Genomic DNA, 27,390 nt, shown 5'->3' on the forward strand with positions numbered 1-27,390 from the left:
TATCAGTTAGAAGTTTGAGCTGGTACAGAGGGAGTGTGAAGTAACCTCTTTATCCATTGATTTTATGTTGCATGGTAGCATGTATAGAGTATTGCTTCAGGGTCTTAAGAGACCGATTGTCCAGCAGAAGGTCGGTGCTTGCTCACCGAGTACTTGCCACCAGCTGGATGCCAACTATGTCATACCCCCAGTTTTTAGCCATAACTGACCTGAGCTACAAGAAGCTTGGAGTGGGTCCCATTACAGGTTTTAGTGATTTTTTTTTTTTTTTTTTGGGGGGTAACTAACAAAGCTAATGTGATGTATACTTCAAATGTTGTGTTAACAAATATTTTGTTAATAATTATTTTATCATTAGTCACTGTAAGATTTCTGTCTGAAAGCTTTTAATCTTTGCTCTTCTCTATGTGCATCCTGAACTTGATTTGTTGTGAGGCGGAAGAAGGCAGTTGAAAGTGGTTTTCTTCCTTTAGGAAATGAAAATACAAAGCTTTCCTTCAAAGAACTTAAAGTAGGAAACTGAAACTTGTGCTGTTCAGAGAAAAATGCTGTTGTATTATCCAGCTTCAACTCTGCGTTCAGTTTAGGTTTTGTAAAGATCTCTCATCACCCTAGGCTATTCAGCTTCGGCTACATTTCAAGCATTGGGCCTAAATAGTTCTTACTCCAACTTTACTTCCCTTTTTTAGAGATGAGGTTTTGTGTGTGTCTGTTAAACGTCACTGTAGAAATTATATGGAGCAGATCTGCACAAAGGAGGCAAGTTTCATGTGTTGTTGTTTTCTTGTTTTATTTTTCTAAAAGGGAAAAAAAGTTTTAATGGTGCCCTAGAAGGTTGTGGCCAATTCTGTGTGCGGTGGGAAAGCTTTAATAGTGAGCTCAGCTATCACTTGGGTGGTTTGTGCAGTTTGTTTATAATGATCATAGTTGAATGTGAACACATCATGGCTGTTCAGATCCTTTATACTTCTTCTCAGAGCCCTGAAGAACTTCATTCAGTTAAATGAATTGATACTACTGGAATTTGTTTACCACAGAGATTTCTACTTCATTTCAATACCAGTTTGTAAGAACCTTGATAGACTCTCTTATTTCGTGTGTTATAGGTGTTTTGCACGGGTACCAGAAACTCAAGATAAGCATCATGTGAGAAACACATGTCGGTGACTGAACCTTTTTATTATTGTTTCGTGTTTGTTGGTTTTGCTTGTTTAAAATCTTCTAGAAAGAACTTTGTAGTGCGATAGGGCTGTGCTTTTTGGAGGGCAGCTCACAGTGATGTGAGCTGGTAAAGCAGCCTAGCCTTCAGGAGAGGCTGCTTGTGTAGAAGAGGCAGTGCTGAAAACCTATTATTAAGCTTCTAATACTACTTCTTTCCTGTCCCCTTCATCCTTTATGCTCACAACTGTGCAGTCACATGCATAGCTAGCTGTACACTAGAACTGTAAGACTCCACGAAAGGCCTGGCTACTGTACGTTCGTGAATTGCCCTTGTTCAATTACTCTGTGCCAGAAAGCAGCTCACATCCTGTTTCTGATGTATTTTCACTGCACAAAGGTTATTTAGGAACAAACCATATACTGAAAAGGTGGGGCAGTGCACAGAAGGGTTTTGAGATGTCTGCTGAATTCAAGGGGCGAGATATTTACTTCTGTACCCTGTAAATAGAGGGTGAACTGAAGGATAGTTTTTATAGGTATCTTACATTAATATTTCATGTTCAGTACAGCACAAAGCCAGTGTCTGGCTTGTGCTGGTGGTAGAGGTATGCATTATGCAGGCAGAAAAGAAGTTTATTTACATTTAAGAGGGGAGGTACTTCATATTTTCTTTTTTTCCATTTTTTTTCTTATTACAAATACAGTCTCATTTAAAAAAGCACCTGTGTTTCTTATAATCTATGGCTGTTTTGTATAATCTATGGCTCCTACACCTTACCAAGTTCCTCACTGAATTGAAGTTGGTTGAAGTATGATTTTGGGTTGGTTTGATTCTGCTTTTGTTATGTCGAAACCCCACAAAAGCAAAGTGGTGAGTTTAGATATAGAAAGGCTATACAATGTACAAAAATCAAAAGAGTTTTTAAAACAAGTACTTAGTGCTGAGGAAAGGTGCACTTGTGTGACAATGGGACGTTACAGTTAGAATCACCTCTCCTTAAAATGATTTTTAAAGCTGTAGAAAGTTCTGAAAGGTCCCTTCCTCTGGTCTGAGAGGATTGCCATGCCTGCTGCCCTGACAAAGCCCGAACTTTACCACAGAATCTTTTGTTGTAATACTTTGATCGTCCCAGGCTTTTGAGGAAAGAATGCGCTACTTGGTACAGGCTTCTCTGCAGCATTTATTTTCTGTGTTGTTGTTTACATCATTTTAATATCTCTGTTGGAATTATCAAGTACTCTGCACCTTAAAAGCTCTTTGCAGAGATGGTTTGATCTATTATTTGTTCCCTTTTACCTGAGTTTTCTTGTCCACAGCCATTGCAAACACTCACTCTTTGATTTGAAGTTAAAAAGCTCAAAGCATGCTTTAAAAAATCCACACCATGGAACACCCCACCCCCCCTCCCCCCAGAGACTACCAACCCCCTAGCCCTAGTCTGGCATTTGTTGTTACTGATGGGAATGCATTTATAGATACACATAAGGAGTGAGGCTCTGATTAATGCAAATTCTGTCGTAGTCCACGTTCACCCAGCTTCTACGCTTTTTTTAATGTCAGATTTCTTAAAATCTGTGTTTTCCAGATCTTGCCCTTCCATCTGACAGTGCTGTGCTTGTAGGGCAAAAGGGAACATTACCAAGTTCACCTACCACAGAAATTGTGTTGCGTGCCTCTTAAGTGAGGGACTCTACTATTGCATGCGTAAATGGAAATATGTTTTGAAAATCTAGCCCGTGTGTTTCTTGAGTAGCGGTACAGTTACGTGAATGGTTAAAACAAATGAGGGCAGATTTGCGCCTGTGACTCTAAGACGGCCTGTGCTTGGACTTGGTCTCTAGGCCTGTGAGAGGAGGACTCTAGCAGAGCAGCCGAGCTTACAGTCAGTTTGGTTGCGTTGTTTCTGCCTGCAAAATACAAGCTGTCAGTATGAAAGAGAGAAGGAACATTGATTCCTTCCCTTGTTCCCCTCCAAGCCTGCAGATCCAAGCGTCGTTAACTGTGTGGATCCCAAAGGCAGCGTAGTTGCAAACAGTTAATTGAAGAGATTAAGTGGTATCCTATTGAAGCTTTAAACTGTTTTAACAAAACTTCTGAGTAATCGCAATAATTATTTTCTGATAAGCCATCTGATAGTAACTATGGCAACAGCTGTCTTTGGCCTATGGACAGTATTGCTGTATTGACAAAACCTTTAGATGCTCCTGAGGCCTCTTGCCTCTACAGGAAAGTACATCAGGGTATCTTTCAGGTGACTGGAGCGTCACTGTTTGTCCTTCTGTGCAATGGGGTGCCTCCTTTCTCTCAGGTCAGAGTCCTGGTCCTTTTTCTTCTGCGTGTTTTTCTGGGTGCTGCCTGCTAGCCTGGAAACGCTGCAAAGACTGTCTTGTTCTGCAGACTAGTGAAACACATATGTACTTTGATGGAATTATATATGTGTATTATTGTTTTTTAGTAATAATAATAATCCAGAGCTCAGAAAAAGAATGGAGGACTTAATCATTTTGATCCCTGGTTGTTTCCTTTCTCGATTAAAACCTTCTTAGAACAGACTGGTAGGGGGAGCTGCCCTTCCCTTTACTGAACTGAAGTACAGCATATTCTTCTCTGAGGCCTATGCTGAGATACGGCTATTTAATTTTCAGCTAAGCTTTGCTTCTTTTCAGAAGAGAGACAAGCTCCTGCTTCAGTACACTGTAGAAATAGAGGAAGAGAGTAATTTGATTACCAAATACTAAATTCTGGACAGGGCGAATATGCCCCTCACCAAACATACTTTTCCTGTTGATCTTCAGAAGAGTGCTGTTTAATATTAATAAATGTAGGAGTCTTGGGGGTGGAAATGACTGCATTTTAGTATAAAGATGCTAAAAAGCAGTGCCCCGTTCTTCATGTTTGAAAGTAGCTGAACTGCTGATTATTCTTTAGGAATTATTGGTTAGCTGCTGTGTATTGTTACTGAAATCTTTGTCCTCTTTGACATATGAGAGGCGGACATCGATCCAGCTCACCTGACAACGACTAGCAGCGGTCTCCCTGTACGGTACGTGCATGTTGTTTGCTGGCCGGTGGAAGCGTGTAATATGGCCTACATCTGGTCTCTTCTCCAGTAAGAATATGGCTCATGGAAACTACAGGCCCCATTGTGCAGTGCTGTGTTTTCATCTGACTAGCTTGCCTGGATTGTGATGTACTAATGCATCCTGGGACCTGTAGTTTTCCTGAGTAGAAGTTGGAGGTGACAAGTGAAAGATGCTATAATGTTCTAGAAACCGGGTTGTTGATCTCTTACACAGTTCTTAGTTGGTCAGCTTAAACCTGCGCCGCTATTACTGTGCAGCGGCACGTATTTTTATTTACAAGTCTAGTTTGTAGTTGGGTAGTACGTTTAGGGAAGAGCAGTTGGTGAAAGAAGTCTTCAGATTGCCTGTGTGCTTTTGGACAAATAATATATTAATAGTTGCACTAATACCTTGCTTCATCTGTGATTGCAAGTATCCTGTTTGATATTCTGGAGGCCTTTAATCTTTCAAGGCAATGCCTTGAAAGGCATCTTTCAAGGCCTGGAAACTTCTGGAAGGAGACTTCCGTTACTGCCAATATGGCCGTTGTGTTCTTTCAAATTGCTGCCCAACTGATACAGTGGGTTTTTGCCAAAGTGAAAGGATTTGGGTGGCTTTTTGCCTGCCGAGATCTTGCTGATCTCTCTGCGTTTCTCGAGGCGGAGCACTGGGGTGGCCGGCCGGCCTGTGCCGCCGAGCTGGGGAGGCGGCCCGGGCCGTTGCCGGGGGGCGGGGGGAGGAGGGGGGTTGGGAACGTGACCGCCGGTTGCCACGGCGACCAGGGTCTCAAACTCAGGTAGCGGCAGGTGCGGCCAGAAGCAGGTCGCATCTGGTGGCTCCTCTCCAGGGTGCCTGATCCCTGACCGCTACGTTTGGACTTGGATTGGACTTGTATTGAAAGGTGAAGTGTTTCTGGAGTAGGGGGTCAGGAATAGTAACTTTCAGAGTGCTTATTTTTTCATAGTGGTAGGAATTGTGTATTTTCACTCAAGATGCTAACTAGCAGTATTTGGTGGGGTTTGCTAAAGTTAAAGTGGACCTTAATTTGACTTCAGTTGTTAGTCTGGTAGCAAGTTTAGTAATCACTGTAGTCTCATGTGCCAGGTTTTGGACGCTGCAGTTGTCTGAATTTTTAAGTGAGCCAACAGTTAAAGTTAACTGATCCCAGTTGTTTTCTTTGCTCTTCAGTTTGTGAGAGAGAATAATAAAAAAGGTTTATATTTAAGTGCCAAACGATGTGAAATAAGCCTTTTTGATGTTTTTGGAGAAATTAGAGCTCCAGTCTTGCAAAAAGTCACATGTGTTTAAGTCCTGCAGAAGTCAGAGAGGATATCTGAATGCTTAAAATCGGATCCTATATAAGTAGTAGTAGGGTCAAGACCTCTAAACTTAAAATGTTGGAAAGTAGCTTCTTGGCATTCACCATAATTAGCTGATATCTAGGTCTGTGTGGCAAAATTCTTCTTTTAGTAAGTGTCCGGAAAATCCACTCAATATAAATTTGCTTCATAGTTGTGTAAACCCCACCCACCTACCCCCCAAAAAAACCCCAAACAAACCAACAAACCCACAGCACCCAACAAAAAGTTGCTCTCTCCTTCACCTGTACAGATAATAAATGTGACAGATATTTAGGTGGTAATAGCTTCTTTCAGGCAGGGAATGCATTTTGCAGCACCGATGCATTGTGCACACCGTATGTTGCTGACACTTCTGTTTAAAATTGATACAAAAAGGTAAATCTATACAGAGATTAATCTAAAACCTTACATATGCTGTAACTGATACAGTTTGTAAACAGTTAGTAAAATAATCTTCTTTAAGTGTTCCTAGCCCCTTCACAGCCCATGTGGAGCATATTGCTGACAGGCCACATGGTTAGCTGAGATAGTTACTATTAGTATATTGACATGATTAGAAAGGCTGTCGTCGTTGCCGTGCAAGGATGAAATTCCCTTTCATTGACTGAGCAGGCCTACACAACAGGCAGGATAAGCAACCAAGATAAATCTGTAGGTAGTGGAATGATGATATATCTTGTCCTTCAAGGACATTTTACCCTCCGTAGAGCGCCTGCAACGGTGCCCTTTGTAATGCTGCTGTATCAGGGTATTCTAGATAAGGAATGTGGGTAATAGGGATGTACAAAAGGGTTTGATGCACAATTGTAAAGGAAAAAACTCCTCTATGAGTACTTATCTCCTAAGAGCAAAAGTGTCCTGAGCTGGGAGGAAATCTTGGCCCTGCTGAAGTCAAAGGGAAGCTTCCCAGTTGATCGGAGAGTTTTAAGAGGATTTTGCAGGGCTGAAGCACTTGACAAAGTTTCAAGAATCTGGTGTCTGTTTAAGATGCTGTTGTGGGCCCTTGGGGGGGGTCTTGCACCACATACTTTGTCTCCTAGTGTCTTTGCTTAATTTAAAAAGTGGATGATATTGAGCTCCTGTAACTATTTGTAAGTATTTGGAATGTATTTATTCAGGGCTTTTGCTTAATTTGCTAGCATGACAAAATTTTACATGAAAGCCAGAAATTAGTCCTTGATGTATTCAAGGAATACTCTTTGTCTCTGTGTCTTCCTTCTTGCCAGTGTCACAAAACTGCCCCAGCTGAGATGTTCAGTCTGAAATTTGAATAGCCAGACTTGTGATGGATCAAAAAACAAAACAAGCAAAGAAAGCCACCTAAAAAAACCAGCTTCCCCCCCAACTAACAAACCTTTTTCATAACTTTATAAAAGGGCTGCAGTGGCCTATATTACTAATAAAGAAGCTTTTTGCTAATTTGCATCTAGCTGGAGCTCTGGATACCTTACTATTTTACTGCTGCTTAGCTTGTATTAATTGTCTTTGATAAGCATCTTTATCATGTAAATCTATTGCTGTGTGTAGTATGAATTTGCTGTATTCAGGATGCTCTTGTCACCGACCCCAAACGGAAAGGATGTGGCTACCTGAGCTTCCCTTATTACCTTTCAGAGAGTACGTTCTGGTCAGGAATAAATTGGGAAGTGCTAGCAAGGTTTGCGCTGCTTCTGAACACCAGGTACCTGTCCTTGAGTCAACTGCAGTTCTCCTCCCAAGGAGGAATCCCACCATACCTTATTTTGTATTCTCAGAGAATCCTGCTGAAATTGGGGGATTTGTCATCATGAAACTTGTTTCAGAATCAGAGGCATAGTTTCCATTTCCCAACTGTGTTTTAGCATATTTTACCAGCTCTATTTTTCCTTTGAATTTCATGCTCCAAAGTAAACATGGAGATCTCCCCTCTTCACATCATTCTCATCCCTGTATGGCAGTTTCTTTTTGGCTTAAAACTTGCAGTGTCTTCTCCCACCTTACTCTTGCAGAAATTATATTTGGATGCCTGGCTGTTGATGCAGAACTCTCATAGATTGTGCAGTGTTTAATTTAATCAAATGCTTTTTCTGTGATTATGAACTGCAGTTTTTGCAGCCAGTCAAACCCTGCTGTGGCTGGCCTGTTAAATGCGTGCTCCAGCGTAGCTGCTTGTGGTAGTAACAGTATCTTCTCAGCTGCAGAGCTGATTAGTTCAACGTTAGTTCAGCATAGGTCTGTGGCTGTGTGGGTACCAGTATCTCAAGTTGTTGTTTTGCGTTGACATTGCCATTACTATAGAATTGCATGAGCTAAAATACTGATCTTAGGTTTGCTGCTTCCTGATGGAAGATAAATGTGTGATTCCTCAAAAGTTGGGACCTTCTTTCTGGTTTCCCTTTTCTAACTTAATCTACCCTTCTCTGCCCATGATTGGTTTTGTCCAAAAAATGCTGTTTTTCCCTTATGCCAAGTATATTGCTAATATAATGGATGATTTAATCATCATGTATATAAGCTGTCTTACTCTAATGCTTTTGAAAACTTAAACTAAGGAAGGGGACAAGTATCTGTTAAATCCCTGTTTGTTGTGTGTAGAAAGTACTGCATATGAGACATGCCTGTATTTTTCTCTTGGGTATGCCAGAAGCTCCTGCAGCTTCTTCAGGAACTCTTGTTATGCAAGAAGGGCAGTAAATACTACCTGCATATTTTTTCCATAATTTTTGCAACTTTCCCACGTACGCAGGATACATTTTAAGCCTTCAGCAATATAACATTGTGTTATGATTATATTTTGTTTTCTCTACGTTACTTTCCATGCTGTGGTCCTCAGTAGTCCAGTAGGCAGTAAGACTTGTATGGGCTTCTTGGGGATCAGAAGTTGTATTAGAAGGGGCTTAAAACCATGTGATAAACTTTCATGTATGTTTCTGGTCCTCATACGGCTTTTTTTCCCCCTCTGCTATGTAATAACCAGAGTTTAAATTGAGAGGAGCTGGGATTTTTCTCAAAGGGATTTTAAAAGGGAAAAAAAAAAGCCATCCTTGAAACAGCAATGAGAGGAATATGTAAGGATGATGTAATGAAAGGAGTGCATGAGAATTTCTCTGTGTGTGTGGAGATGTGTTTAAATATCTTCACTAGCACAGCAATAGGACCATTAAAAATCTGAGCCTTAATTTTTAGGTAACAGAATTTGTTTAAAGAGTAACTTTGCAAAGAAGTAACCGTAACGATGGGCCCTACACTGATACCACAGTAGTGCTGTGATTGTAAATATATCATTGTGAGTGTTGGTCTTGATGCTACTGTGACATATGCAGTACTAGTTCAGTGCCCCATGCCATTGTGTCTCATCTTAGTGTCTGCTGTGATGGTATGCCTTCTTGCTGTGTGCATGCTGTCTGCATCTCCTAGGACAATGTTGGAGTGGGGCTGTTGCATACATGGAATCAGTAAGTCCCAGGAGAGCAGGTGAAGGATGTGGTGAGCTGGTGTGAGAGGATGTGAAAGAGGAGAATCCCTCAGCAGCACGTTACTATATTCTCTGGGTGAAGTCACTGGGGGATAGGTCCTGGCTCCTTGGGAATAAAAATAACTTTGACTGGTGCTAGCAGCATTCTTCAAACTGCTGATGCCTTTGTTTAGGAAGTGTAACTCTACCATGCTGCATGATACCCTTTCACTCTGTATCGGCATTGTGAAAGTTGAAAATGAGATTGGTCATAGTGGCTGCTAAAAATGGATAAATCTGTGGTTTAGTCTTCCTATTTTGAGTAACCAACCAGTTAAAAATCCATGGCAATCAGTGTGAGTAAAAATGTTTTGGAAACTTGGTTTTTCTTGTAGTTGAAGATCTACTTTCATTTTACAGCAGTCTTGCACTCAGCTTTTCTTCCATTAAACACTAAACGTGTACTTATGTGATTCCATGTTAGATTGCCACAGCGCTTCAGTGTTATGTTTATGTGATATAGCGTGTAAATCTTGTATTGAATGATCATGGTTTTGAGAAGAAAGGAACTTCTATTAAGTGTATGGTTACTTGAATTTTCCTTTCAGATTAGTGACTACCATCAGTACTCCCACACTGAGTGTGACTACCCCAGCTACAAATACCATTCTCCAGATGCTACAGTTCCCATTTGTGTGCTTTTGAGGCGAAGGAGGAAAAAAAAGGCTTTTAAGGGGTAAGGAGGGAGAATATAATAAAAGGGGAAGGGAAGACAGAATTTGAGGTTGATACCTGTGCCTATATATTTACAGGGAGCAGCAAGAGTACCAGCTGACTGGAATGTAGGGGAAGGAAGATCAGCGCACATCAGTGAAATAATTTTGGAGTGCTTCCTGTTGACTTGTTAATACTGCATGGAATTTGGCCCAGGCAGTCTGCCATTGTGAATCAGCATAGTTTATTCACTTGAGTATAGGTGTGCCTGTTATTATTTGGGAATCTGCTCCACTTGAAAGATAACAGGTCAGTCTGGTAAGTAGTATTACTCCCATGTTTCAGATTGGAAACTGAGGCAGAGGGAAATTGATTTATTCTGCATTGTGCTAAATTTATGGAGGCCTTAAGCTAGGAACGGAGGCCCTCACTTGTGTTTTTAATCCAGTAAACTGCCTGCTCCCTTCAAGTCCTGAATATTGCTATGTTGTAAACAAAAACAAGCCTAAAAATGATTTATTGATTAAGTATGGGCAGTGTACCGATAAGCACTGCTTGCCCCAAAGGAGTTGAGATTCTTGTAAAACTGCTTGTACAAAATAAATAGGGTACTTTGGTTTTGAACTTTTGGATATATTTTATTTTTATTAGGTTATCTTGGGTTGAAGGAAAAGTAGAGGATTGAATGGGGATGGGAGACTTTCTGATGCATAGGGGAGATAATGATTAATAAATGTGAATTTGAAATCCAGTGAAATCTGAGCTGCATAGGTAAGCACTGGTGCCAAGAAGCAGTCCTGAATTAAGTTCTGCAGAACCTGAAAAAAAATCTAGAAGAAAGGCAGTGGTGGTAGTTGTTGCTGTTGAAACTTTTTTTCCCCCACCTTTCTAGCTCCCCTGCATTATACTACAATTAAATCAAGAATTTACCCTGTAGGCATGATTATATTTTTACAGATACCGTTACATGGGCACACATCCTAAATGTATCCAGAGAGTCAGAGTTAAGGTTAGTGCTTACATTTACCAAATTGAAACATCTCCAGAATGTACTTTGTCTGTGACTAGTGTGTGAACGAGGTTCTGATATATTTACTGCATAATATCACTGTTTCTGTATTGTACTTTCTGAGTCTGGTACAGAGGAATTAGCATAGCTAGTTGCGTGGAATGGTTCAATGCACAGCAAAAGGAACACTGAGTAACTAGTGCCATCAGTGCTGAAGTCTTAACCACTTGTTAAAATGACTTTGTGTACAGCTTACGTGAGCAGAATTCTGCAGTCCTCCCAAGTGAGTACTGTTCAGGGACAGATACCTTGCTCTGTTAATTTGGATGAACCCCTTTTCCAAGTGGAAAATCAGCAGAGTCAGCAATACCCAAACTTCCACATCTGTCCCAGTTGGCTGGTCCAGCGTTGCTTCCACTCACTCTTTTAGTGCTGTTTAATAAGGATGCTATGTTCCAATGCAAACATTAAAGGTATGGCTCCCTTTTTGTTATATGCCTCGCTGTCTACTGTAAATAGCTCACTTAAAGGTGTGAGTCTGGTGTGTAGGGGCTCCATGATGTTGACTCTGTGACTATCCATGGCATTAGGCTCTTGAGCTCTGGTGGGATATTGAATCGTGATCTTTCAAATGCCTGTCTCTTGTTCTGGAGTATCCCTTGTTACAACCGTTAGTGGCACTGCTTATGGTATCTGCTGGTGTCTTAGAGTATTTGTGGAGCTCAAACTTTGGCATACGCTCCTCTAATGTTTCATTAGAGTTGTTAATGTTCTGAGGCTCTGATTCTGCATAAACCTGGGGTTGAGTTCTGGCAGTAAGCTGGTTTAGCATGGTCTCTTTACTGAAGTGTTTTTATGTGGGATATCTCAACTCTTTAACTGTGGAGACAGCTTCAAGGCCAAATACAAGGCAACTTCCGTAACTACAGGGTCACATACTCTACACTGAGTTCTGTGAAGTAGAATTCTGGTTTTGGTGATCTCTTGACTTATAGATGGGTGTGATGAAACTTCGTGGAGTATCTTCTTGTCTTAACAGTTTAGCGATTGGCACGCTTCTCCTGTTCATGTGCAGCTAGTCCCACTTATATCATCACTGCTTAATGAAATGATGTTTCTAAAATAATTCTCAGGTATATTGCCTTGGCATTAAAGGCCTGAGATCCGAAGAGATAGTGTTGGCTGGCACTGTGTTTTTTGGAGAAGACTTTCAGTTATTGTTCTCCATGTTGCCAAAGGAAGTAGTTCTGTGTTGTAGGCAGGTGTCATGGAAATGTGAAGTAAAACAACATGAGAACTATATTGTACCAGAAGGGTCAGGCTACATCATCACTAAGACCAGTGGCTTGGAGTTGCAGGCAAATGGGCATAAATCTGGAGACATCCATACAGTTGTCCATTTCTTCCTCCGTCTCCACCCAGCCTAATGTGTGAGAAGAAAAGAAGATGCATCAAAATCATTGCCTATATTTTGGAATATATTGGAATCAACTGAGTTTTCCTGTGTAGTAGTTGAAGAAGTGTCAGCAGATATGGAGGAAAAGAGAAACTCCCCTTGAACTTAGGGGAGAGCACTAGGATAAGCATTTGGTTATTATTGTGAGCAAAAAATGTGAATGAGTTTTGAGAGGTTGATTGGTACTGCTTGGAGCTCTGTTATACCTTGCTTGATACTAGAATTTGTCCTCAGTGAGAGATGGGGCACTTCAGAAGAAAACTTTCCAAGTTGCGTATCTGGAAGACAAATCATGTATCTGCGATGGGCTTTACTGGTGGGATAGAGAAGAGAGAAATGTTGCTCCTTGGATGATCAGCCGAAGCACTGAAGCATGGATAAAGTTAGTACACACGCATATGTTATGAGTAGATCTTCTGGTGGTTCTGTCAGGGATACCAGCAAATTCAGCCTGAAACATCCAGCCTGTGACAGCATGGAGCAAGAGAACATCTAGTAAATCTGAAGTTCCCAACTACAAATAGGAGTGCCAGTTTCTTTCAATTGTTAGTTTATAGTGCTGTTTGTTGCCTGTATGGTTTGCATAAATGATCTTTAGGATGGCAAAGGCATTATGTTGCTGTTTTCTTTCAGCAGGACCAATTTCAGTGCTATTACTGGCCTAGATAACAACCCTCCCCCCCAAAACAAAATGAAACACCCCCAAACCTACCTGTGTGGTTCCATAAGCAGAAGGTTATTTAAATAACAAAATTATACTACCTACTATGTGAAATGAAAACAAAAGGTAGCACAGCCTGAAATTCTTGGGTTTTGTCTTTATGTGTGACTTAGGAGATTTCTCATGGAAACTGGATCGTGGTCATTTTTCTCACCGGTGTAGCTGAGCAATAATTTTAATGAGGCAATGTCTGCGTCTTCATGAAACTGATCAAAAAACTTCTGCTCGCTCTTATACATTTCTATCCTTGATACTTGCTTGTTCCTGATAGGAGGATAAGCTTATTGGTTACATCCATCTTCATCATACTGCCTACAGCAGTACTGGAAGGTGGTGTACACTGGACACTTGCTTTGTTTTCTACACCCATTGTAATTTGGGCTCTAGAAAATGAAACTTCTGTGTTTCTCACAGATTGAGACCTGCTTGTTTATCCTACATGGCTTTCAGCTTGGCTAACTTCAAAAGCTCATCTGTCAGGAGAGAAGGAAGCTGACAGTGATGAGAAAGCAGACATTCACCAAATTGTTCAGGCAGTATTTCCTAGCAGAATTCTGTTCCATGTTTGTCCTGGGCCTCAGCTTGAGGTTATACATTTTCTGCGACAGTAGTACTTCTTGAGCTAGACTTCCTTATTAAAAAGGAGATCATCCAGTACTGCTCCAGGGTCAGACAGGACCTGATGACTTTGGCAAGTTCAGTTTTCTTGGAGAAGAGTCAGGCAGTCATCTATATGCTCCCTTTGAATCCATTGGTTCAGGACATCTTTCCTCTGGTCAGCTGGGAGGAAGCCAAACTGTTGCCAATCTTAAATGGGTCTTGGCAGTTTTTCCAAGCAAGCATCCATGGCTTATGTTTAGTGCTGCTTTCCAACTTTCTGGGTTTTTCTTGGTTAGGAGAGACTAACTGCCTGAATCTCCTTGGGTTGACATCCTGATTAGCAAGGGGCTTACAGGAGAATTTTTCAGCAGTCTGATGGGCTATGTGAAAACAAAAAACTCCCACACCCCTGAATATTTGATCATGTCTTTATTTCAGTATTGCATTATATTACACAACAAGCATAAAACAGTTTGATTTCTGCTTCAACATAACATGTTTGAATTGTAGCCTACTTTATTTACCAGAAGAACCAACCACCAAAACAACCCAAGACGTGTACTGGTATGGCTGCTCGGTGTGATTAAATGTAAGAACTAACACACTGTGCTGGACCAAATGTCCATCTAATCCAGCATCTTGCCTTTATCAGTGGGCAGCAGAAGCAGCTGACTGAATGGCGTAGGAAATGGGTGAATTCTGTCAACTGCTGAAATATTAACAGAAAATTTTGACAGACACTTGTTTAGCCGCTGCCTGAGATTGAAGCTACACTTGGGCTATTGCATCATGAATAGCAACATCAAACTATCTATAGGTGAATTTGCTGCCTTTTTGAACTCATTTATATCCGTGGCTTCTGTAGTGTTCCACGGCAGTAAGTTCCACACAGTTTAACTGCATTTTCTGTGTGTGTGATGGGCTGATGCGAAAAAAAATAGTTTAATTTGTTTTAAACATGCTCCCTAATTGTCATTCCTCTCTGTACCATTTCTAGATCTTCCGTTTTTGAGGTGGAGCAGCCAGAATTACGTGCAGCGTGCATCACAGCAGAATTCTGTTCTCTGTTCTGTTTCTAATACCTTCTGAGATTTTCTCTGACTTCTTGCTGCTGGGAGTTGAACTGTTTGCTTGCAATAATCTCAAAATCTTTTTCGTAAGTAGCAATGCCTAGTTTAGACTCATTGTTGTGTATTTATAGCTAGGGGTATTTTTTTTTCCTCTCAGTATGTTACTTTGTACTTGTCGACACAGTACAACAAAATGACAGATGAAAATCAATCATTCAGTAGTATCAGATCCCCTATAACTCTTTGAAGTTTGCTTTAATTTTAACTATCCAGAATAATGGAAGGCTGGAATGGAATGGAATCTGGAATAATGGAAAGCATCATAATGTCTGCAACCTCCCTTTCTGCCAGATCAGTTAAAAGTATGCTCACAGACTCAACCCTGTTCCTTGTTACGGTAACTTCCCTGCTTTTTGACTGTTTAGTGTTTTCTTTATTTTCAGCCTTTTAATATATTTTTAAGAAGGGAAAGGTCCTCTCATGGATTTTCCTCTAAGGTGGTGTGAGGTGTACAAATGGGTTCACGTTCCTTTTTGGTTTGTTGGTTTTTTTTTTCATGCAGTGCAGTGTGTGAACCTTTTGCTGTTGAAGATGTATATATTCCAGTGTCATTTTGCTTTGAAGTTGGAGGTCCAAAAGCTTCATTTCATTAAGATCACAATCTTTTATACGAATGCTTAGACGAGTATGTTTCTCACAGATGTCACTTTTTTTTTAAATGGCCAGTGCTTTGTAAGCTTAGTACCATGTATTATATCACTTTGGGTAGGTAGTGGCATTCCCTGCCTCTTTTTTTAATTTCCTTCCTCTTCCAGTTTGTGGAAGTCCCTGTCTTGCCTTTTTATCCAAGTCTGTGGTGTTTTTGTTATGACCAGCTGTAAGTTTATTTTTTGAACAAGTATCAAGAATCCACTGCTTATATCTTCTTTCACCTTAGTAGGATTTTCACTTTTGGCTTTCAAACCAGAGTTTCAAATAAAAACTTCCTACTCACCATTGATCTCAGTGAGGGATATTATGATCAGTTTTAAGACAGTTTGACTGTCAGGCAGAGGGCAGCTGTTAACTCTTGTAGGTTTAAACCTTGTTAACTAGAACACCTGAGTTTTATTTTTGGAGAAGTTTGTAGTAACTACTTCAATTTTTAGGAAAGTGGGAACAGACACTTTTCAGAGAAGAAATATTGCTAGAAAGTAATGCGTCTTTTGATTATTATGCTTCTACATGTGAATTTACCTTTCCCTTGCTGCTCTAAGTATTGATTGGGGAATCAATAATGAGACTGACAGAGTAGTGCATGTGTTCTTTCTTAGCATATCTGTGGGGTAGGAAGAAGAGCTGTGACAGACACTTCCATCCAGAAGACTCTAGGCTGGAGGACAAGACGACTAATGCTTCACTTATGAATATGCAGATGTGACATCCAGACTGTAACAATTTACCCACTGTAGGAATTGCATCCTTTACCTCAGCTTTGCTCGGAGTGTATGGATTGTACAAATTTTCACATATCTAGGTGGTGTAGATTACTGTTGAGGCAACGAACCCCATTTCAACTTCCTTGCTATTTGTGCTTGTGGTAATGTGAATTATAATTTTACATTATTACATTCAGAAGCTCTTCGCAGCTTGTGCTCTTGTGTGGGTGCATACTTGTGATGCTTCGCAAGTTGTGAAAGAAATATTTTTTTTGGTAGGCTAGTATTAATCTGTTGTGGAGTTAGAACAGTCTAGTGTACTGTGTGACTGCAGCAGGAATTTAATAACTGCAAAAAGTTTAATTCATAAAAATTACTGTTATCTTGACTGCTTGTATAAGAACTTCTATGCAGATTTTGAAAAAGGCTGGCAGTTCTAGATGTTAATGAATAAGAAGTCTGAGTAACGTGTTTTGGTTTTGTAGCACAGGTAACCTAAGCAGTTGATGCTTGCTTCGGTTCTGTCTCTACCTGGACAAACAGTTGTTTTGTGTATTCGTGAGCTTTATCCAGACACTTCTAAAAACATACAAAGCTAAGAAATGAATACTTGCATTGTTATAAAGCAGGTATTGTTCTTCTGTGTTTGTGTTTGGAAGATGAAATGGTTTAAGTGACTTGACAGAGGCTGTTCAAATGAACTAGTTCTGAAATGGCAACGTGTGCTGCTGCTGATCCCAGGGTCCTTTGGTCTGTTTGATAAACAACCGTCCTGCCCTCTTCAGAAAAAAAGTACTACTTAGCATTCTGCCTTCTTCCAGGACTGGAGCCTGTAGTGTGTAAGAAAGGTTGATATGCAAGCCGCTTCCCCCACAGAACCTGTGCAGATATTATGTACTTGTTAATGCAACTTGAGAAAATAGAAAGGGCTGAAATAATTGAGATTCTTAATGTTTCTCCAATAGATTATTTGAAAGTATGCCATTTAGCACACGTTAAAATGACAATAGGGACTACTACTCTCTAGGAGTGACTTCTGAGACATTAAATGCCTCTTGATTTATAAGTCTGTAAAATGCTTGTGTTTGTTTTGGGAACTTAAATACCTCCTGCCTGGTACAAGGATATATATATTTTGTTGCAGAAGAAGGGGCTGACAAAGGTGTGGAGAGTGGTGTACGCTGGCTTTTCCTTCCTTCTAGGGCAAGTGTTTCTTGGAAAACAAGGAACTGAAATAAACCTTGTTACTTAGGTCAGGTATATTGTGCAGAATAGGGGTGGGGGGGAAACAGCTGCTCAGATTTTGAGATCAGAAAACAAATCTGTAATGAGGAAAACAGGTCTCTCCAAGGTGCGTATACAGACTTGTTCTCACTTGTCAGTCTCTCTTGTGTTGGTTGTTGTCTAATAGTGAGTTCTTTAGGACAGAAAACATTTATGATGGAGTATCAAGTGTTGTCAGGGTTTCCATTGCAATGAGCTAGTTAAATCACTGTTTAAATACTTATATATTCTAAAAAAAAAAGTTGCATGTACTCTGGATTGTCTGGGAAATCCTTTATTTTTTTAATTGCTGTGGACCATTCCCTGGAAGGAACAAACTTTGATGTTTTTATTTTTTGCTTGGTTTTGATTTTTTTGTGTAGGTTTTTTTTTTTAAGAAAAAGTACAATGGAAACCATTTTTGCCTCCAGTATTCAGGTAAAGTGTGTATTTCTGTACTTAGAGGTAAGTCTTAGTGTTCTTTAAAATTTTTTTTTAATGCAGTATTCTGATATGCCTGAGAATTTGACATCCAGAATGTTACCCCTTTTTGTTTGGCCTGATGAAGATAAATTTTGAGATTTCATCTGTACCTTAGTTTATGATGTTTTGTTTCCCCAGTAGTTTTGTGTCAGTCTCATCAGACTGTGTTGCATCAAGTACTTTATCCAAAATGTCATTCAGGTTAAAGCTATTAGAAAATGTGGTTTTTATCTCAGCGTTGTTCCATCTTGCCCGGATGGGAAAGTTCATGCTATGTGGAGATGAAACTTTTTTGTCCTGAACCTGGGTGTTGCAAAGCTACAAGGTAGACAAGGAATCCTAAAAGCAGAAAAATGCTGAATTAAATAAAGTAAAAGGCTTAAAGTAGTTTTCAGAATGGGATTAACCTGGCAGAAAAATCAAGTTCTTTATAAGAGAATGCTTGAGGTAGTTCGGCCACCACGTAATTACACTTTTATTTAATAGCTTTGTCTGAAAATCAACGGGAGTAAGGAATTGGTGTTGAAAGAGAGAGAAATGTGTGAATATTGAACTGGTGTTGGACTTGTTTATCTGTTGAGAGAATGAGGAAATTTGAATGTTTGCAGAGCCCGGCAGGAAGCAAGTGAGAAGAGGGGATAATCTCCCCTTAGAGGTATGCTGCAAGAACAGCAATGCAGCCTGGCAGACTTAAGTCCTGTTGCATTCGAGGAACAAAAAACAACAGCCAGTTATTGCTCAGAAGCTTCAGGGTAGCTGGTGTAGTAAAGAAGAAAAGAATTAGGGCAAAATCTTGCACAGTAAATTGTGATTCCCTCATCTTTTTAAGTACAGACACTATAGCTAAAGGAAGTAGAGGGAAAAAAGCTCATGCTGGAATGATCTGGTAGTTTAAATCTGAAGGCAGATGAGGAGAAGGGGTGGACTCGTGCTCATCTGCAGCAGCACTGCACACGGAGCTTACCTGATTTAGGCCTAGCGACAGTTGCGTTGGAGGCCTTGGGAAGGCAGACAGCTCAGCAAGCATGTTTTCTCAGTGTGATGTACTTAGGAGTGTGTACAGCCCTCATGCTAAATGTGAGTGGCTGGGTTTGACTTGGCTTATAACAGTTCTAAGAATGTAATGAAATCCCTTCTCACTCACGCTTTTATTTTGGGATGGAGGGGGAGAGAAAGGAGCTTTCAATATTCTGTGCAGTTCAGTTTGAAACAAGCACGTTTTACCTAATTCTGTTTGCTGCCTTTTTATTTCGACTACTTGTAAAATATGTTGATGCCTTTAAGTGCTCTATCATAATTCATCAGCACACAAAGCTAGAAACTCATGTTTTTCTTCATTTAATCTATACACAGAACATACTGTTAGAGGGTCTTAAGCTGGTCTTTTTTATTTTCTTTTTTTTTTCCAGGAGTCTCTGTGCACTGGAGGTCAAAAATGCCAAAGTCACAACACAGTATAATGAAATAATTGCTGGTGAAATAAATTTGACTAAAAAAGCAATTCAAAAGTAGAATGAGAATATGTTTTAGTAAATGTTATCAGGCTGTACTTAGAACAGGTGTTCTATTTGCTCAAGAGGAGAGGAAAATGTGATACCTTTCTGTAGCAGCAGAGGGTTCCAGCTGCCTTTTACAGGGTTCAGAGCACCCAACAGAATCAACACAAGTCAGACTTTTTTGTATAGAACTGTGTGAAATTAAATTGCCAGTATTCTTTCTAGAAAAAAAACAACTTCTAGCAAGTGAGAAGCATTACCTTTTTCATATTGTTCTTAAAATCTGAAGACAGATTAGGAGGCAAACGATTGTTCTTTGATACTTTTGTCATGTGAACATCTGTTCACTAACAAATCATTTTCATATTGTCTTCTGACAATTATTCAGAAGCCTGTGACATATTAGAGCCAGTGATCTGTAGTGTTGTAAAGGCAAGAATTTGTGTATTTGCTCATTTTGAGCCATCTCACTTCCTGTTAAGAGTTCTACAAAAGATAAAATGAGTTTCTGTATTCTTTTAAGTATTTTTCAGTATCGTAAAATACAGAACACAATTATTCACATTAGCAGCTAATTTTCAAGTTTATGCCACTGTACTTTATATGCCTAAAATGGCTTATTTTTGATACATGTGTTAAAATAATTAAATGGAAGAGGCCAGTTTATATAAGAACTGTGCCAGACAGGAAGTGTGGTCCAGTACTTTTTCCAGTATATTGACATGAAAGTTGACCCATAGCACAAACAGCACAGGTTGGTTTAATTTTAGTGTTTACATCCGAAATGATGATTTTTCTCTTTGACCTTTTTACACAGTCCTGTTTGAATCACTTCAACTTTCTGCAGAGCGTAACACCCCCTCATTCCCTACTCCTCCCAGCAAGAGAGTGGGGACTGCTGGTGGTAGGACTTCACAGCTAGAAGAGAACATAGAGTGCCTTGGTCAGATTAGCTGCCTGTGGGAGTGTTCCAGCTGCCAAATAAATTAAATGAAAGTGGAGGAACTGGAAGTAGAACTATTAACTCTGAGCAGAACTGGGATTTACTTAAACCTGTTGGTGTACTGTTAGTCTAATCTTTCCTTGTGCATGCTTGAAGAGCTATCATTCAGCTAGCAGGTTTCATGGGTACACTGAGAGAAGAGCTTTACTGAAAGTACAGAATCTGATTTTGAAAGAGCTTTATAAATATGGAAGTATAAAAGAGTACCTGTTGTTGTAAGATGTCCTACCAAGTAATTACTAATCACAATTCATCTGCATTTTTTTAATGTTTGCCTATTATTATGTGTGACCCTAGCTTCTGTCCGATACTTGTGGGAAGGTAGCATCAGTAGAAGCTTGTGTAGCTCATCTCCATAAATCCGTCACTGAAAATCTTCCTGTTGCTCCGTGTGATTCTTAGCCTGTGATGCTTTAAACTGAAAGTCCTTGTGATTGCAGGGCTTGTCTTTTTTGCATTGTGAATGCACGTTAAATTTCTTTGTTCAACGATTTTTCACATTTTGGTTTTCTATTTCTTAATTTTAAAATGCATTGTGTAATTGTGTCTGTTTCCTGTCTGTTGCAGGCAAGCTCCCCTTCATCAAAATAGGTTTAAAATGGATTTATTCCCTTAACTGATACTCCCTTTAAGTAGTTTTCACTGTACTTTGTAACCATGGAAATAGTATACAGATAATATTTATAAGGTAGGAGGAAAAACAGGGTGTGTAATGGGACCCCTGCTGTGCTGAAATCTCTTCAGTAAAAAAAGTCCAGGCTCTTGGGATTCTGCATAAATGTAATGGAAAGTCTTCTGTAAAGTAGAGTGGTTTTCTAGAATATATGTCTTCACTTTAATTAAATTAGTTCATATATTCATGGTGGATAGTCCTTCAAAAACTCATACTCTATCACCTCAGCGCTCTCAGTTGTGTAATCACAAAACTTTGCTCTTCATAAATGCTAGATTTAAGAAAGCTTTAAATGATTTGCAGTCACTCTGTGCTAATACTGAAACTGAAAGCTTGTTTTTGCTTGCTGGTGCTAATTCTTAAATGCTTATATTTGGGACTGGCACTTTTAGTGTTTCCTCTCTAAAGCCTGGAAGAATGAGCAAAATAAATGATTAGTTTGAGTCGTATTGACTTCCTTTATCCTGCCTCGCATCTCCAGGAGCAGAATCTTTCCTTTCCTTAACTGCTGAGGATATGGGGAGGGAGAGAGAACTAGTTTGTTTTGTTTTCATTTTACTCCTCGTCTTTAGCGGCTTGCTCTTTTAACCTTCCCCCCCCCCCGCTTGTTTGGCATTTCCCCCTGCTGGCAGCTTGAGTTAATAGCACTCCTTTCTGCTGTGGGAATTGAAGGCGGTAGTTGTCCTTGACTGTCACTGTTCTGTGGTTGAGGCATTGGCTGCTTTTCTGATTCCGCCCCCCACCACCCCCCGAACGTCTGTGGTAGATGTACAACCTATTCTTCGAATTTTTTCTAAGCAGGGGATGTGCACATACCTGAAGTTCTCCCCATCTGAAGTGCAGTAGCACTTCCACTGATAGTCAGAGATACCTCTAGTTTTGCATTTCATGCCTGCAGCCTTGCAGCACTGCCCAGATCATCCCCTTTTGGACTCTGGACCTCTTCCCAAAACTGTTAAGGCACTTCTGCCTCACTAATGCATCATTCCCACAAGCCAGTTCTTTCCAAGATAAAGTGGATTGCTAGAAGGGGAAAAATAGTTTGGCACTAAATATGAAATTTCGCATCATGTTTAAAAGGAGAAAACAAGAAGTCAGAGATCCTTGCATTCTTAATTTAAGGGGAAAAAAAACTTTAATCAGTACTGGAGTAGAGTTTTCTTAGTGGTTTTTTTTTTTTTTTGTTCCTTGCATGTTCAGTTGTTAAATCAATTACTAGGATTTCATCTGTGTGTTCTTTCTGGAGAGTAGTCTTCTCCTCACAACTCCTCTCTATTTCCTTTTCCCCAATAATCCTTTGTCTCTGAAGTATGAGAGGAAGGCAGAAACTTCTCAGTGATTGCAATGAGAAATTTACAACGCACCCTAAGAACACTAGAGGTTAATGAACTGATTTTTCTAGGCATGTTGTTAAAAAAAGAACAAAACACCAACCTCCAAGTAACTCCCCTTTGAATGTCTCATATATTTTGAGACAAACCAGCAGGCTAGTACAGCAGGGAGGGGACAACTCCTTCTGTTTTCTACTGACCTTCTGTCTTTTTTTTTTTTCCTCTTAGCTGTACATATACTTTGTAAATAAGTTGAAAATAATTTAAAAAATATCTAGTTCTAAGATTTAACAGATTAACTCACATTTTTTGAAGCTTAATTGATAAACTTTGTTTTCTAAAAAAAATAAAAACAAAACAAAAAAACCAACCCATATTTCTGGCAACTTTATGGAACGTGGCAGAATGCAGCAAAGATTTTTAGAAACAAATCACCAAACCCTGCCTTCCACTGCATCATGTAAATGTTCTAATTTTTGCCAAAAATTCCCTGGCTCCCTGCTTCAAATATGAAACTTTGCTTTTGCACTGTTAGTAAAGCATAAGATTACAGACTTAATTAGGACTGGGGTTTCCTCTTAGCATATGTATAGATAAACAGTCCTTCTAAATAACAAAGTAATTCACTAAAAGAAAAGTTCAGGTCATACAGCTTTTTATTTGAGCAGGAGTTTAGCTACGCTGCATAGAAGGTGCTTTTGTGTTTATCTAAAACTAGTGAATGGTAACTCACAGAACAAAGTGAGGCTTAGTGTTCTTCTTTGTATTTCTGTCTGCAGCACCATCACTTTTGAGTGCAATAATGCTGTAAAACATTCCCATGTGCTGGTTTCTGGGTACAAAAAGCAGAGTTGTACTTATGATAATTTTATGAATATTAGAAGGGGCTAGATGGGGAATACATTGATCCCTTGGTATCAAGTCAGGAAGAACTTCTGCCAGGCTTGCAAATGGTCACAGGTTAGAGAGGCAGACTTTCTGTAATTTTCTAGTTTAGTTGTTATTTAACAAAAAAAAATGTTTCCCTGAAAGACTTATTTACTCTATGGAAGGAAACAGAAAAGCAGGGAGTTGAATTTGTTATCAATTGGTTTGGTTTGGTTTTAAATGGCAGCGCCTTATTCTTTTTTTCCTTTAGGAGGAAGGGAGGGTATATGTGTGTGAGAAGTGGGAGGATGAGTGTTTTATTTTAAAGATGGCTTAAATGGTTAATCCTTGGTGATTCAAATTATGCAGACTCTTTCAGTTTTGAGTGTGTCTTAAGGATGTGCTTTTCTGATTCAAGAAGTATACTAAGACTGTTAAAGAAGAGAGGTTTGTGTGTGGGTAAAAAGTGCAAAGCCACATACCTTAAATATGCTCAGGTGAGAGGAGCAATTCTGAGATTTTAAAACATACTTGTGTTGACTTTTCACTAGGCCAAATGTGGTTTTTCACTTTGCTAGAGAGCGTGATCTCATCCCCTACCCCCTAGTGCCAGGAAAGACTGTGTTCAGGAAGAGTTACTAATGCCTGTCAGAGCTGTAGTCGTAGGACAAGCAGAGCTGAGAGGCTAATCTTCATCTGCTTCATGTGTTGGACTGCCGTAGCAAGTTTTGGCTGATACTTTAAAAATCAGGTCATGAAGTGGTTTTGTCTTTACTATGGGGGTGGTCTTTTTAGCTGTAATGTGCCTGTATGTTAAATATAGTACTGCTTCTGCAGAGACGAATGATGGCATTGCGCGCTTCCATTTAAACTTAGTTTGATGGTTTTTGAAACTCTTCTAGAGAAGGTGAAGTGATCTATCCCCAGATAAAGTCAGCTTCTTAAACTCCAAATTGTATCTGTTTCATGGCTAATCATTGATGCAGAAGGAACTTGGAGGCAGAATCAGAGCTTGCAGTTTGAATCCTGTAGGTTATCTGTATGCATCAATAGAAAATCCAAGCTCCTTGACCTTTTTAGTGGGAGTTGTCTACCAGTATTGGGGTGGGAATAGAGAAGAGAAAGAGAAGTTATAAAGGAGTTGTGCAGACAGACAAACTGGAAGGCATGGCTAGTATGCTTCAGTGCAGTCTCAGTTATCTTGGTCAGTGCTGTTCATCCCTTTACCACCTGCCTGACAGGTGTTGCTGGCGCTGACTGGGAGTTCTCCTGGCTGCAGCACAACGGCAAGATCAGATTCCCTGCACTGGCACATGGGATTTTTGTTTTTAATCATGGAAGCAGCAGAACCGGCGCTGCTAACATGGTCATTGAAACGTAAGCCTTGCAATAATGCAACTTGAAATAGCTTGTATAACCCGTCTGGGCTGTGTTTGGTTGGTCTGTTTCTTGAGACTGCAGAAATCTTGTCCTGTTAAGGAATAAGAGTTCCACTTCTGACTTGAAAATGACATTAAAGTAACTGTTATGACTTGTTTTCCTAGAAGACACTGATAGAGTGCTCACTATACAGAGGATGCCTTTCAAATATAGGAAGCAGAGCTGTAGCTTTGAGGATTTCATATCTCAAGACAGAGGTCCAGAATAAACTGTTAATCCCTTGTGTGTGCAGTGTATTTTGCACCAAAAATATTATTTTTAATTTTTTTAATGTTTTACTCTTAATATTGCCAAGCAGTGCTCTGAAATCTGACTGTCATGCTCACAATTGCCTCTGCACAACAGGTAGTCCTTTTTCATCTGAGTCCATTCTGTGCACTGGACAAGACTGAGGTCCTATTGGTAGAAAGTAAAAATTGCATAATATTATAATGTGATATGTACATGTAAAGTTCCTGCTTTAAAGTTACATGCTCCAACTGTAAACACGTGCTAGCTTGTAGAGTTAGGAAAAATGCTGACAAAAAATGGCTAAATGTGACTTTTCATTTCTCCTGTTTTTTCCAAATGAGTCTTTGGTTACAGTAGCATAAACTTCATTGTATAACTTAATAATAAGTATCTGATTGATGTAATCAAACACCTTCACATGCACATACTTAACATTTCAATAGTCTTAAACCTTCAGGTGCTGTACGCTAAAATGTTTAACCCCCATGTGTAGTCTTCTGATGTCCTGAGGAGCTACCAAGCCTTAAATGTGAGAGTTTTGAGTTTGAGGGCTTTGTTTTCATAATAGTCCCATGAAATGACTACCCTTTCTCCTTATTTACCAACTTCAAGAAAAAGTTTAAAGTTGATGTGCAGAATGTGATTGTTATTGGTAATGGTGGTGTATTTTTTCCTTGCATATGTTGGACAGAATTGTTGAAAAGGTTAAGAGCCTTTTTTTTGGCGAGTGGGGAAGGTATTCCTTCTTTAAGCATACGTATATATCGAACTACCCTTCCTGTTAGTAACACTAACATCAGATTCTTAATGGTCAATCTCACTAGGAAAAATGCATTTCTAAAATTTTGATGTTTTATTTGGTTAATACTAATTTTAATTGCTTTTTAGCTTGTAGTAAACATAGGTAAGCGTTGCTTAGGCTTTTCTTCTGAATAATCCGGGTTAGCCATGCAGGCTTGTACCTCGGACAAGCACGTTTCTAGAGCATTTAAAAGGCAACTATTCAGTAAAATGAATAGCTGAGATCTTGTGATACATTTCTACTTGCTGAAGTTTTTAAGAAATGCTGCAAAATGCTAAACTCTTCAGAATTCTCTGTCGATACAAGTGATTGTGAGCTAATCTCAACATTCTGAAGTGTTTTGTAGTGAGAGAGGCAGTGTGAGTTTGTATGTACTCTTGCTGTGAACAAGAAATAATCTCAGTTCATCTATAGGACAGATATTTTTTTCAGGTAGCTTTTTCATTAATGCTGTTCTGGGTTGGTTCCCAGTAGCCACAAAGGCAGAGAATTGTCAAGAGCCAAAGCTACAGACTTAGTTGGTCATAAACTGTTCTCGACTATAAAAATGTTAAAAGCAAGGGAAAACGTAAGTCTGTTTAAGGTGCTTGGAGTTACCAATCTTGGATGTTTGTTCTTCATTTCTCTGCCTCAATTCCTTATCTAAGAACACTTGCCTATACCAGGTCTGAGTTTTTCTGTGGCTATCGTTACTGTGCTGCTTATGAGGAAACCAATCCTTTATTTGTTGTAGAGCTTAGATATTGAATTTAAAAAAGCATGCAAACTGAAAACTCAGAATGAAAAAAAATTATTCAACTGATACTTTATTCTTTAAGCTTGTCCTCTCTGCTAAATGAGGCAAAGATGCCAGTAAAAATACTACACTCACATGAAGGCAGAATTAAAGTATTTTGTATTTCCAAAGGCTTGACTTTTCAAACATTAACCTGTTCCAAACACTTAAGAAAAAGCCTGTAGGAATTTATCTACAGAAGAGGATGCAAATGTATTTCCATTCTCTTTCTAGGTCCTCTCTAAGTGACTTCTCCAAGGCAACACAGCAAATCACTCGGGTAGTGACGATTAAACTCTTGGTGTTCCTAACTCTGTCCTCGGGAGTCCCTGCGTTCTCAGTCTGGGGTTGCAGCCCTTCAGAGTGGTTAAAAGCAATCTGAAGTCTTGTAACTGTGCAGCTTTTTTTCTGCACAGTTCAGCCTTGATGAAGCTAGGGTCCTGCTATGGAGGCAAGTCCCTATGTGGGGGGGGGAGGGGGGGGAATGAAGGAAGGAACAGTTAATCATGCTGTTATTTTTAAGTGACAGTTTTCAGTTTATGTGTGTGCTTGTGCTACAAGTAAACTGAGATTTTTTCTTTTTAAAATACAAATCATGCTTTCTTATTCTAAGACTGTATTTCCAGATGTGTACTACCGTTTTGTTTAGCTTTCCAGAGTCAGTCATCTACAGCAGTGAGATTTTTTTTTTTAATTACTATTATTTTATTAATAGCAAGGAAATATAGTTGTAGCTGCTCGTTGAAAAGTGTTGTATTAGTGCTTGCATGATGAAAGAGCTTCCTGTATAGGTCTTTGGACTAATGAAATAACTGATTGATAGTGGGAGGTGGAGGTGACAACTAAGGTTTTAATATCGAAGAAGAAACAACTAGAGTTTGGGAATCACACCTGTCTCTTCAATACCCTCAACAATGAGTGTGTTTCAAATTCTGTAGCATCCAGAGCAAATGCACTTAATTTGAATATAGCCTCAAACCAGTCCACACTCCCCAGTTCATGACCTACTATGTTAGTAGC

General features: G+C 39.6%; 1 protein-coding gene across 17 annotated transcripts in view; it reads left to right on the forward strand.

The window, feature by feature from the left end:
* PHF21A (PHD finger protein 21A) overlaps window positions 1-27,390 on the forward strand; it is a 134,515-nt gene that overhangs the window by 3,060 nt on the left and 104,065 nt on the right. For 3 of the 17 annotated variants that reach the window (XM_075105526.1, XM_075105533.1, XM_075105536.1), the window contains exons 2-5: window positions 9,627-9,754; window positions 9,831-10,050; window positions 10,690-10,741; window positions 26,605-26,821. The exons of 3 other annotated variants lie outside the window; for them this stretch is intronic. The gene's annotated coding sequence lies outside the window, so the exon portion shown is untranslated. Of the gene's footprint in view, window positions 1-9,626; window positions 9,755-9,830; window positions 10,051-10,689; window positions 10,742-14,515; window positions 14,675-26,604; window positions 26,822-27,390 lie in introns of all 17 variants that reach the window. 11 more of the 17 variants (XM_075105527.1, XM_075105530.1, XM_075105535.1 and 8 more) reach the window with 11 other exon arrangements.

The sequence above is a fragment of the Phalacrocorax aristotelis genome, chromosome 10 (assembly GCF_949628215.1).
Source record: "Phalacrocorax aristotelis chromosome 10, bGulAri2.1, whole genome shotgun sequence".
Taxonomy (NCBI): domain Eukaryota; kingdom Metazoa; phylum Chordata; class Aves; order Suliformes; family Phalacrocoracidae; genus Phalacrocorax; species Phalacrocorax aristotelis.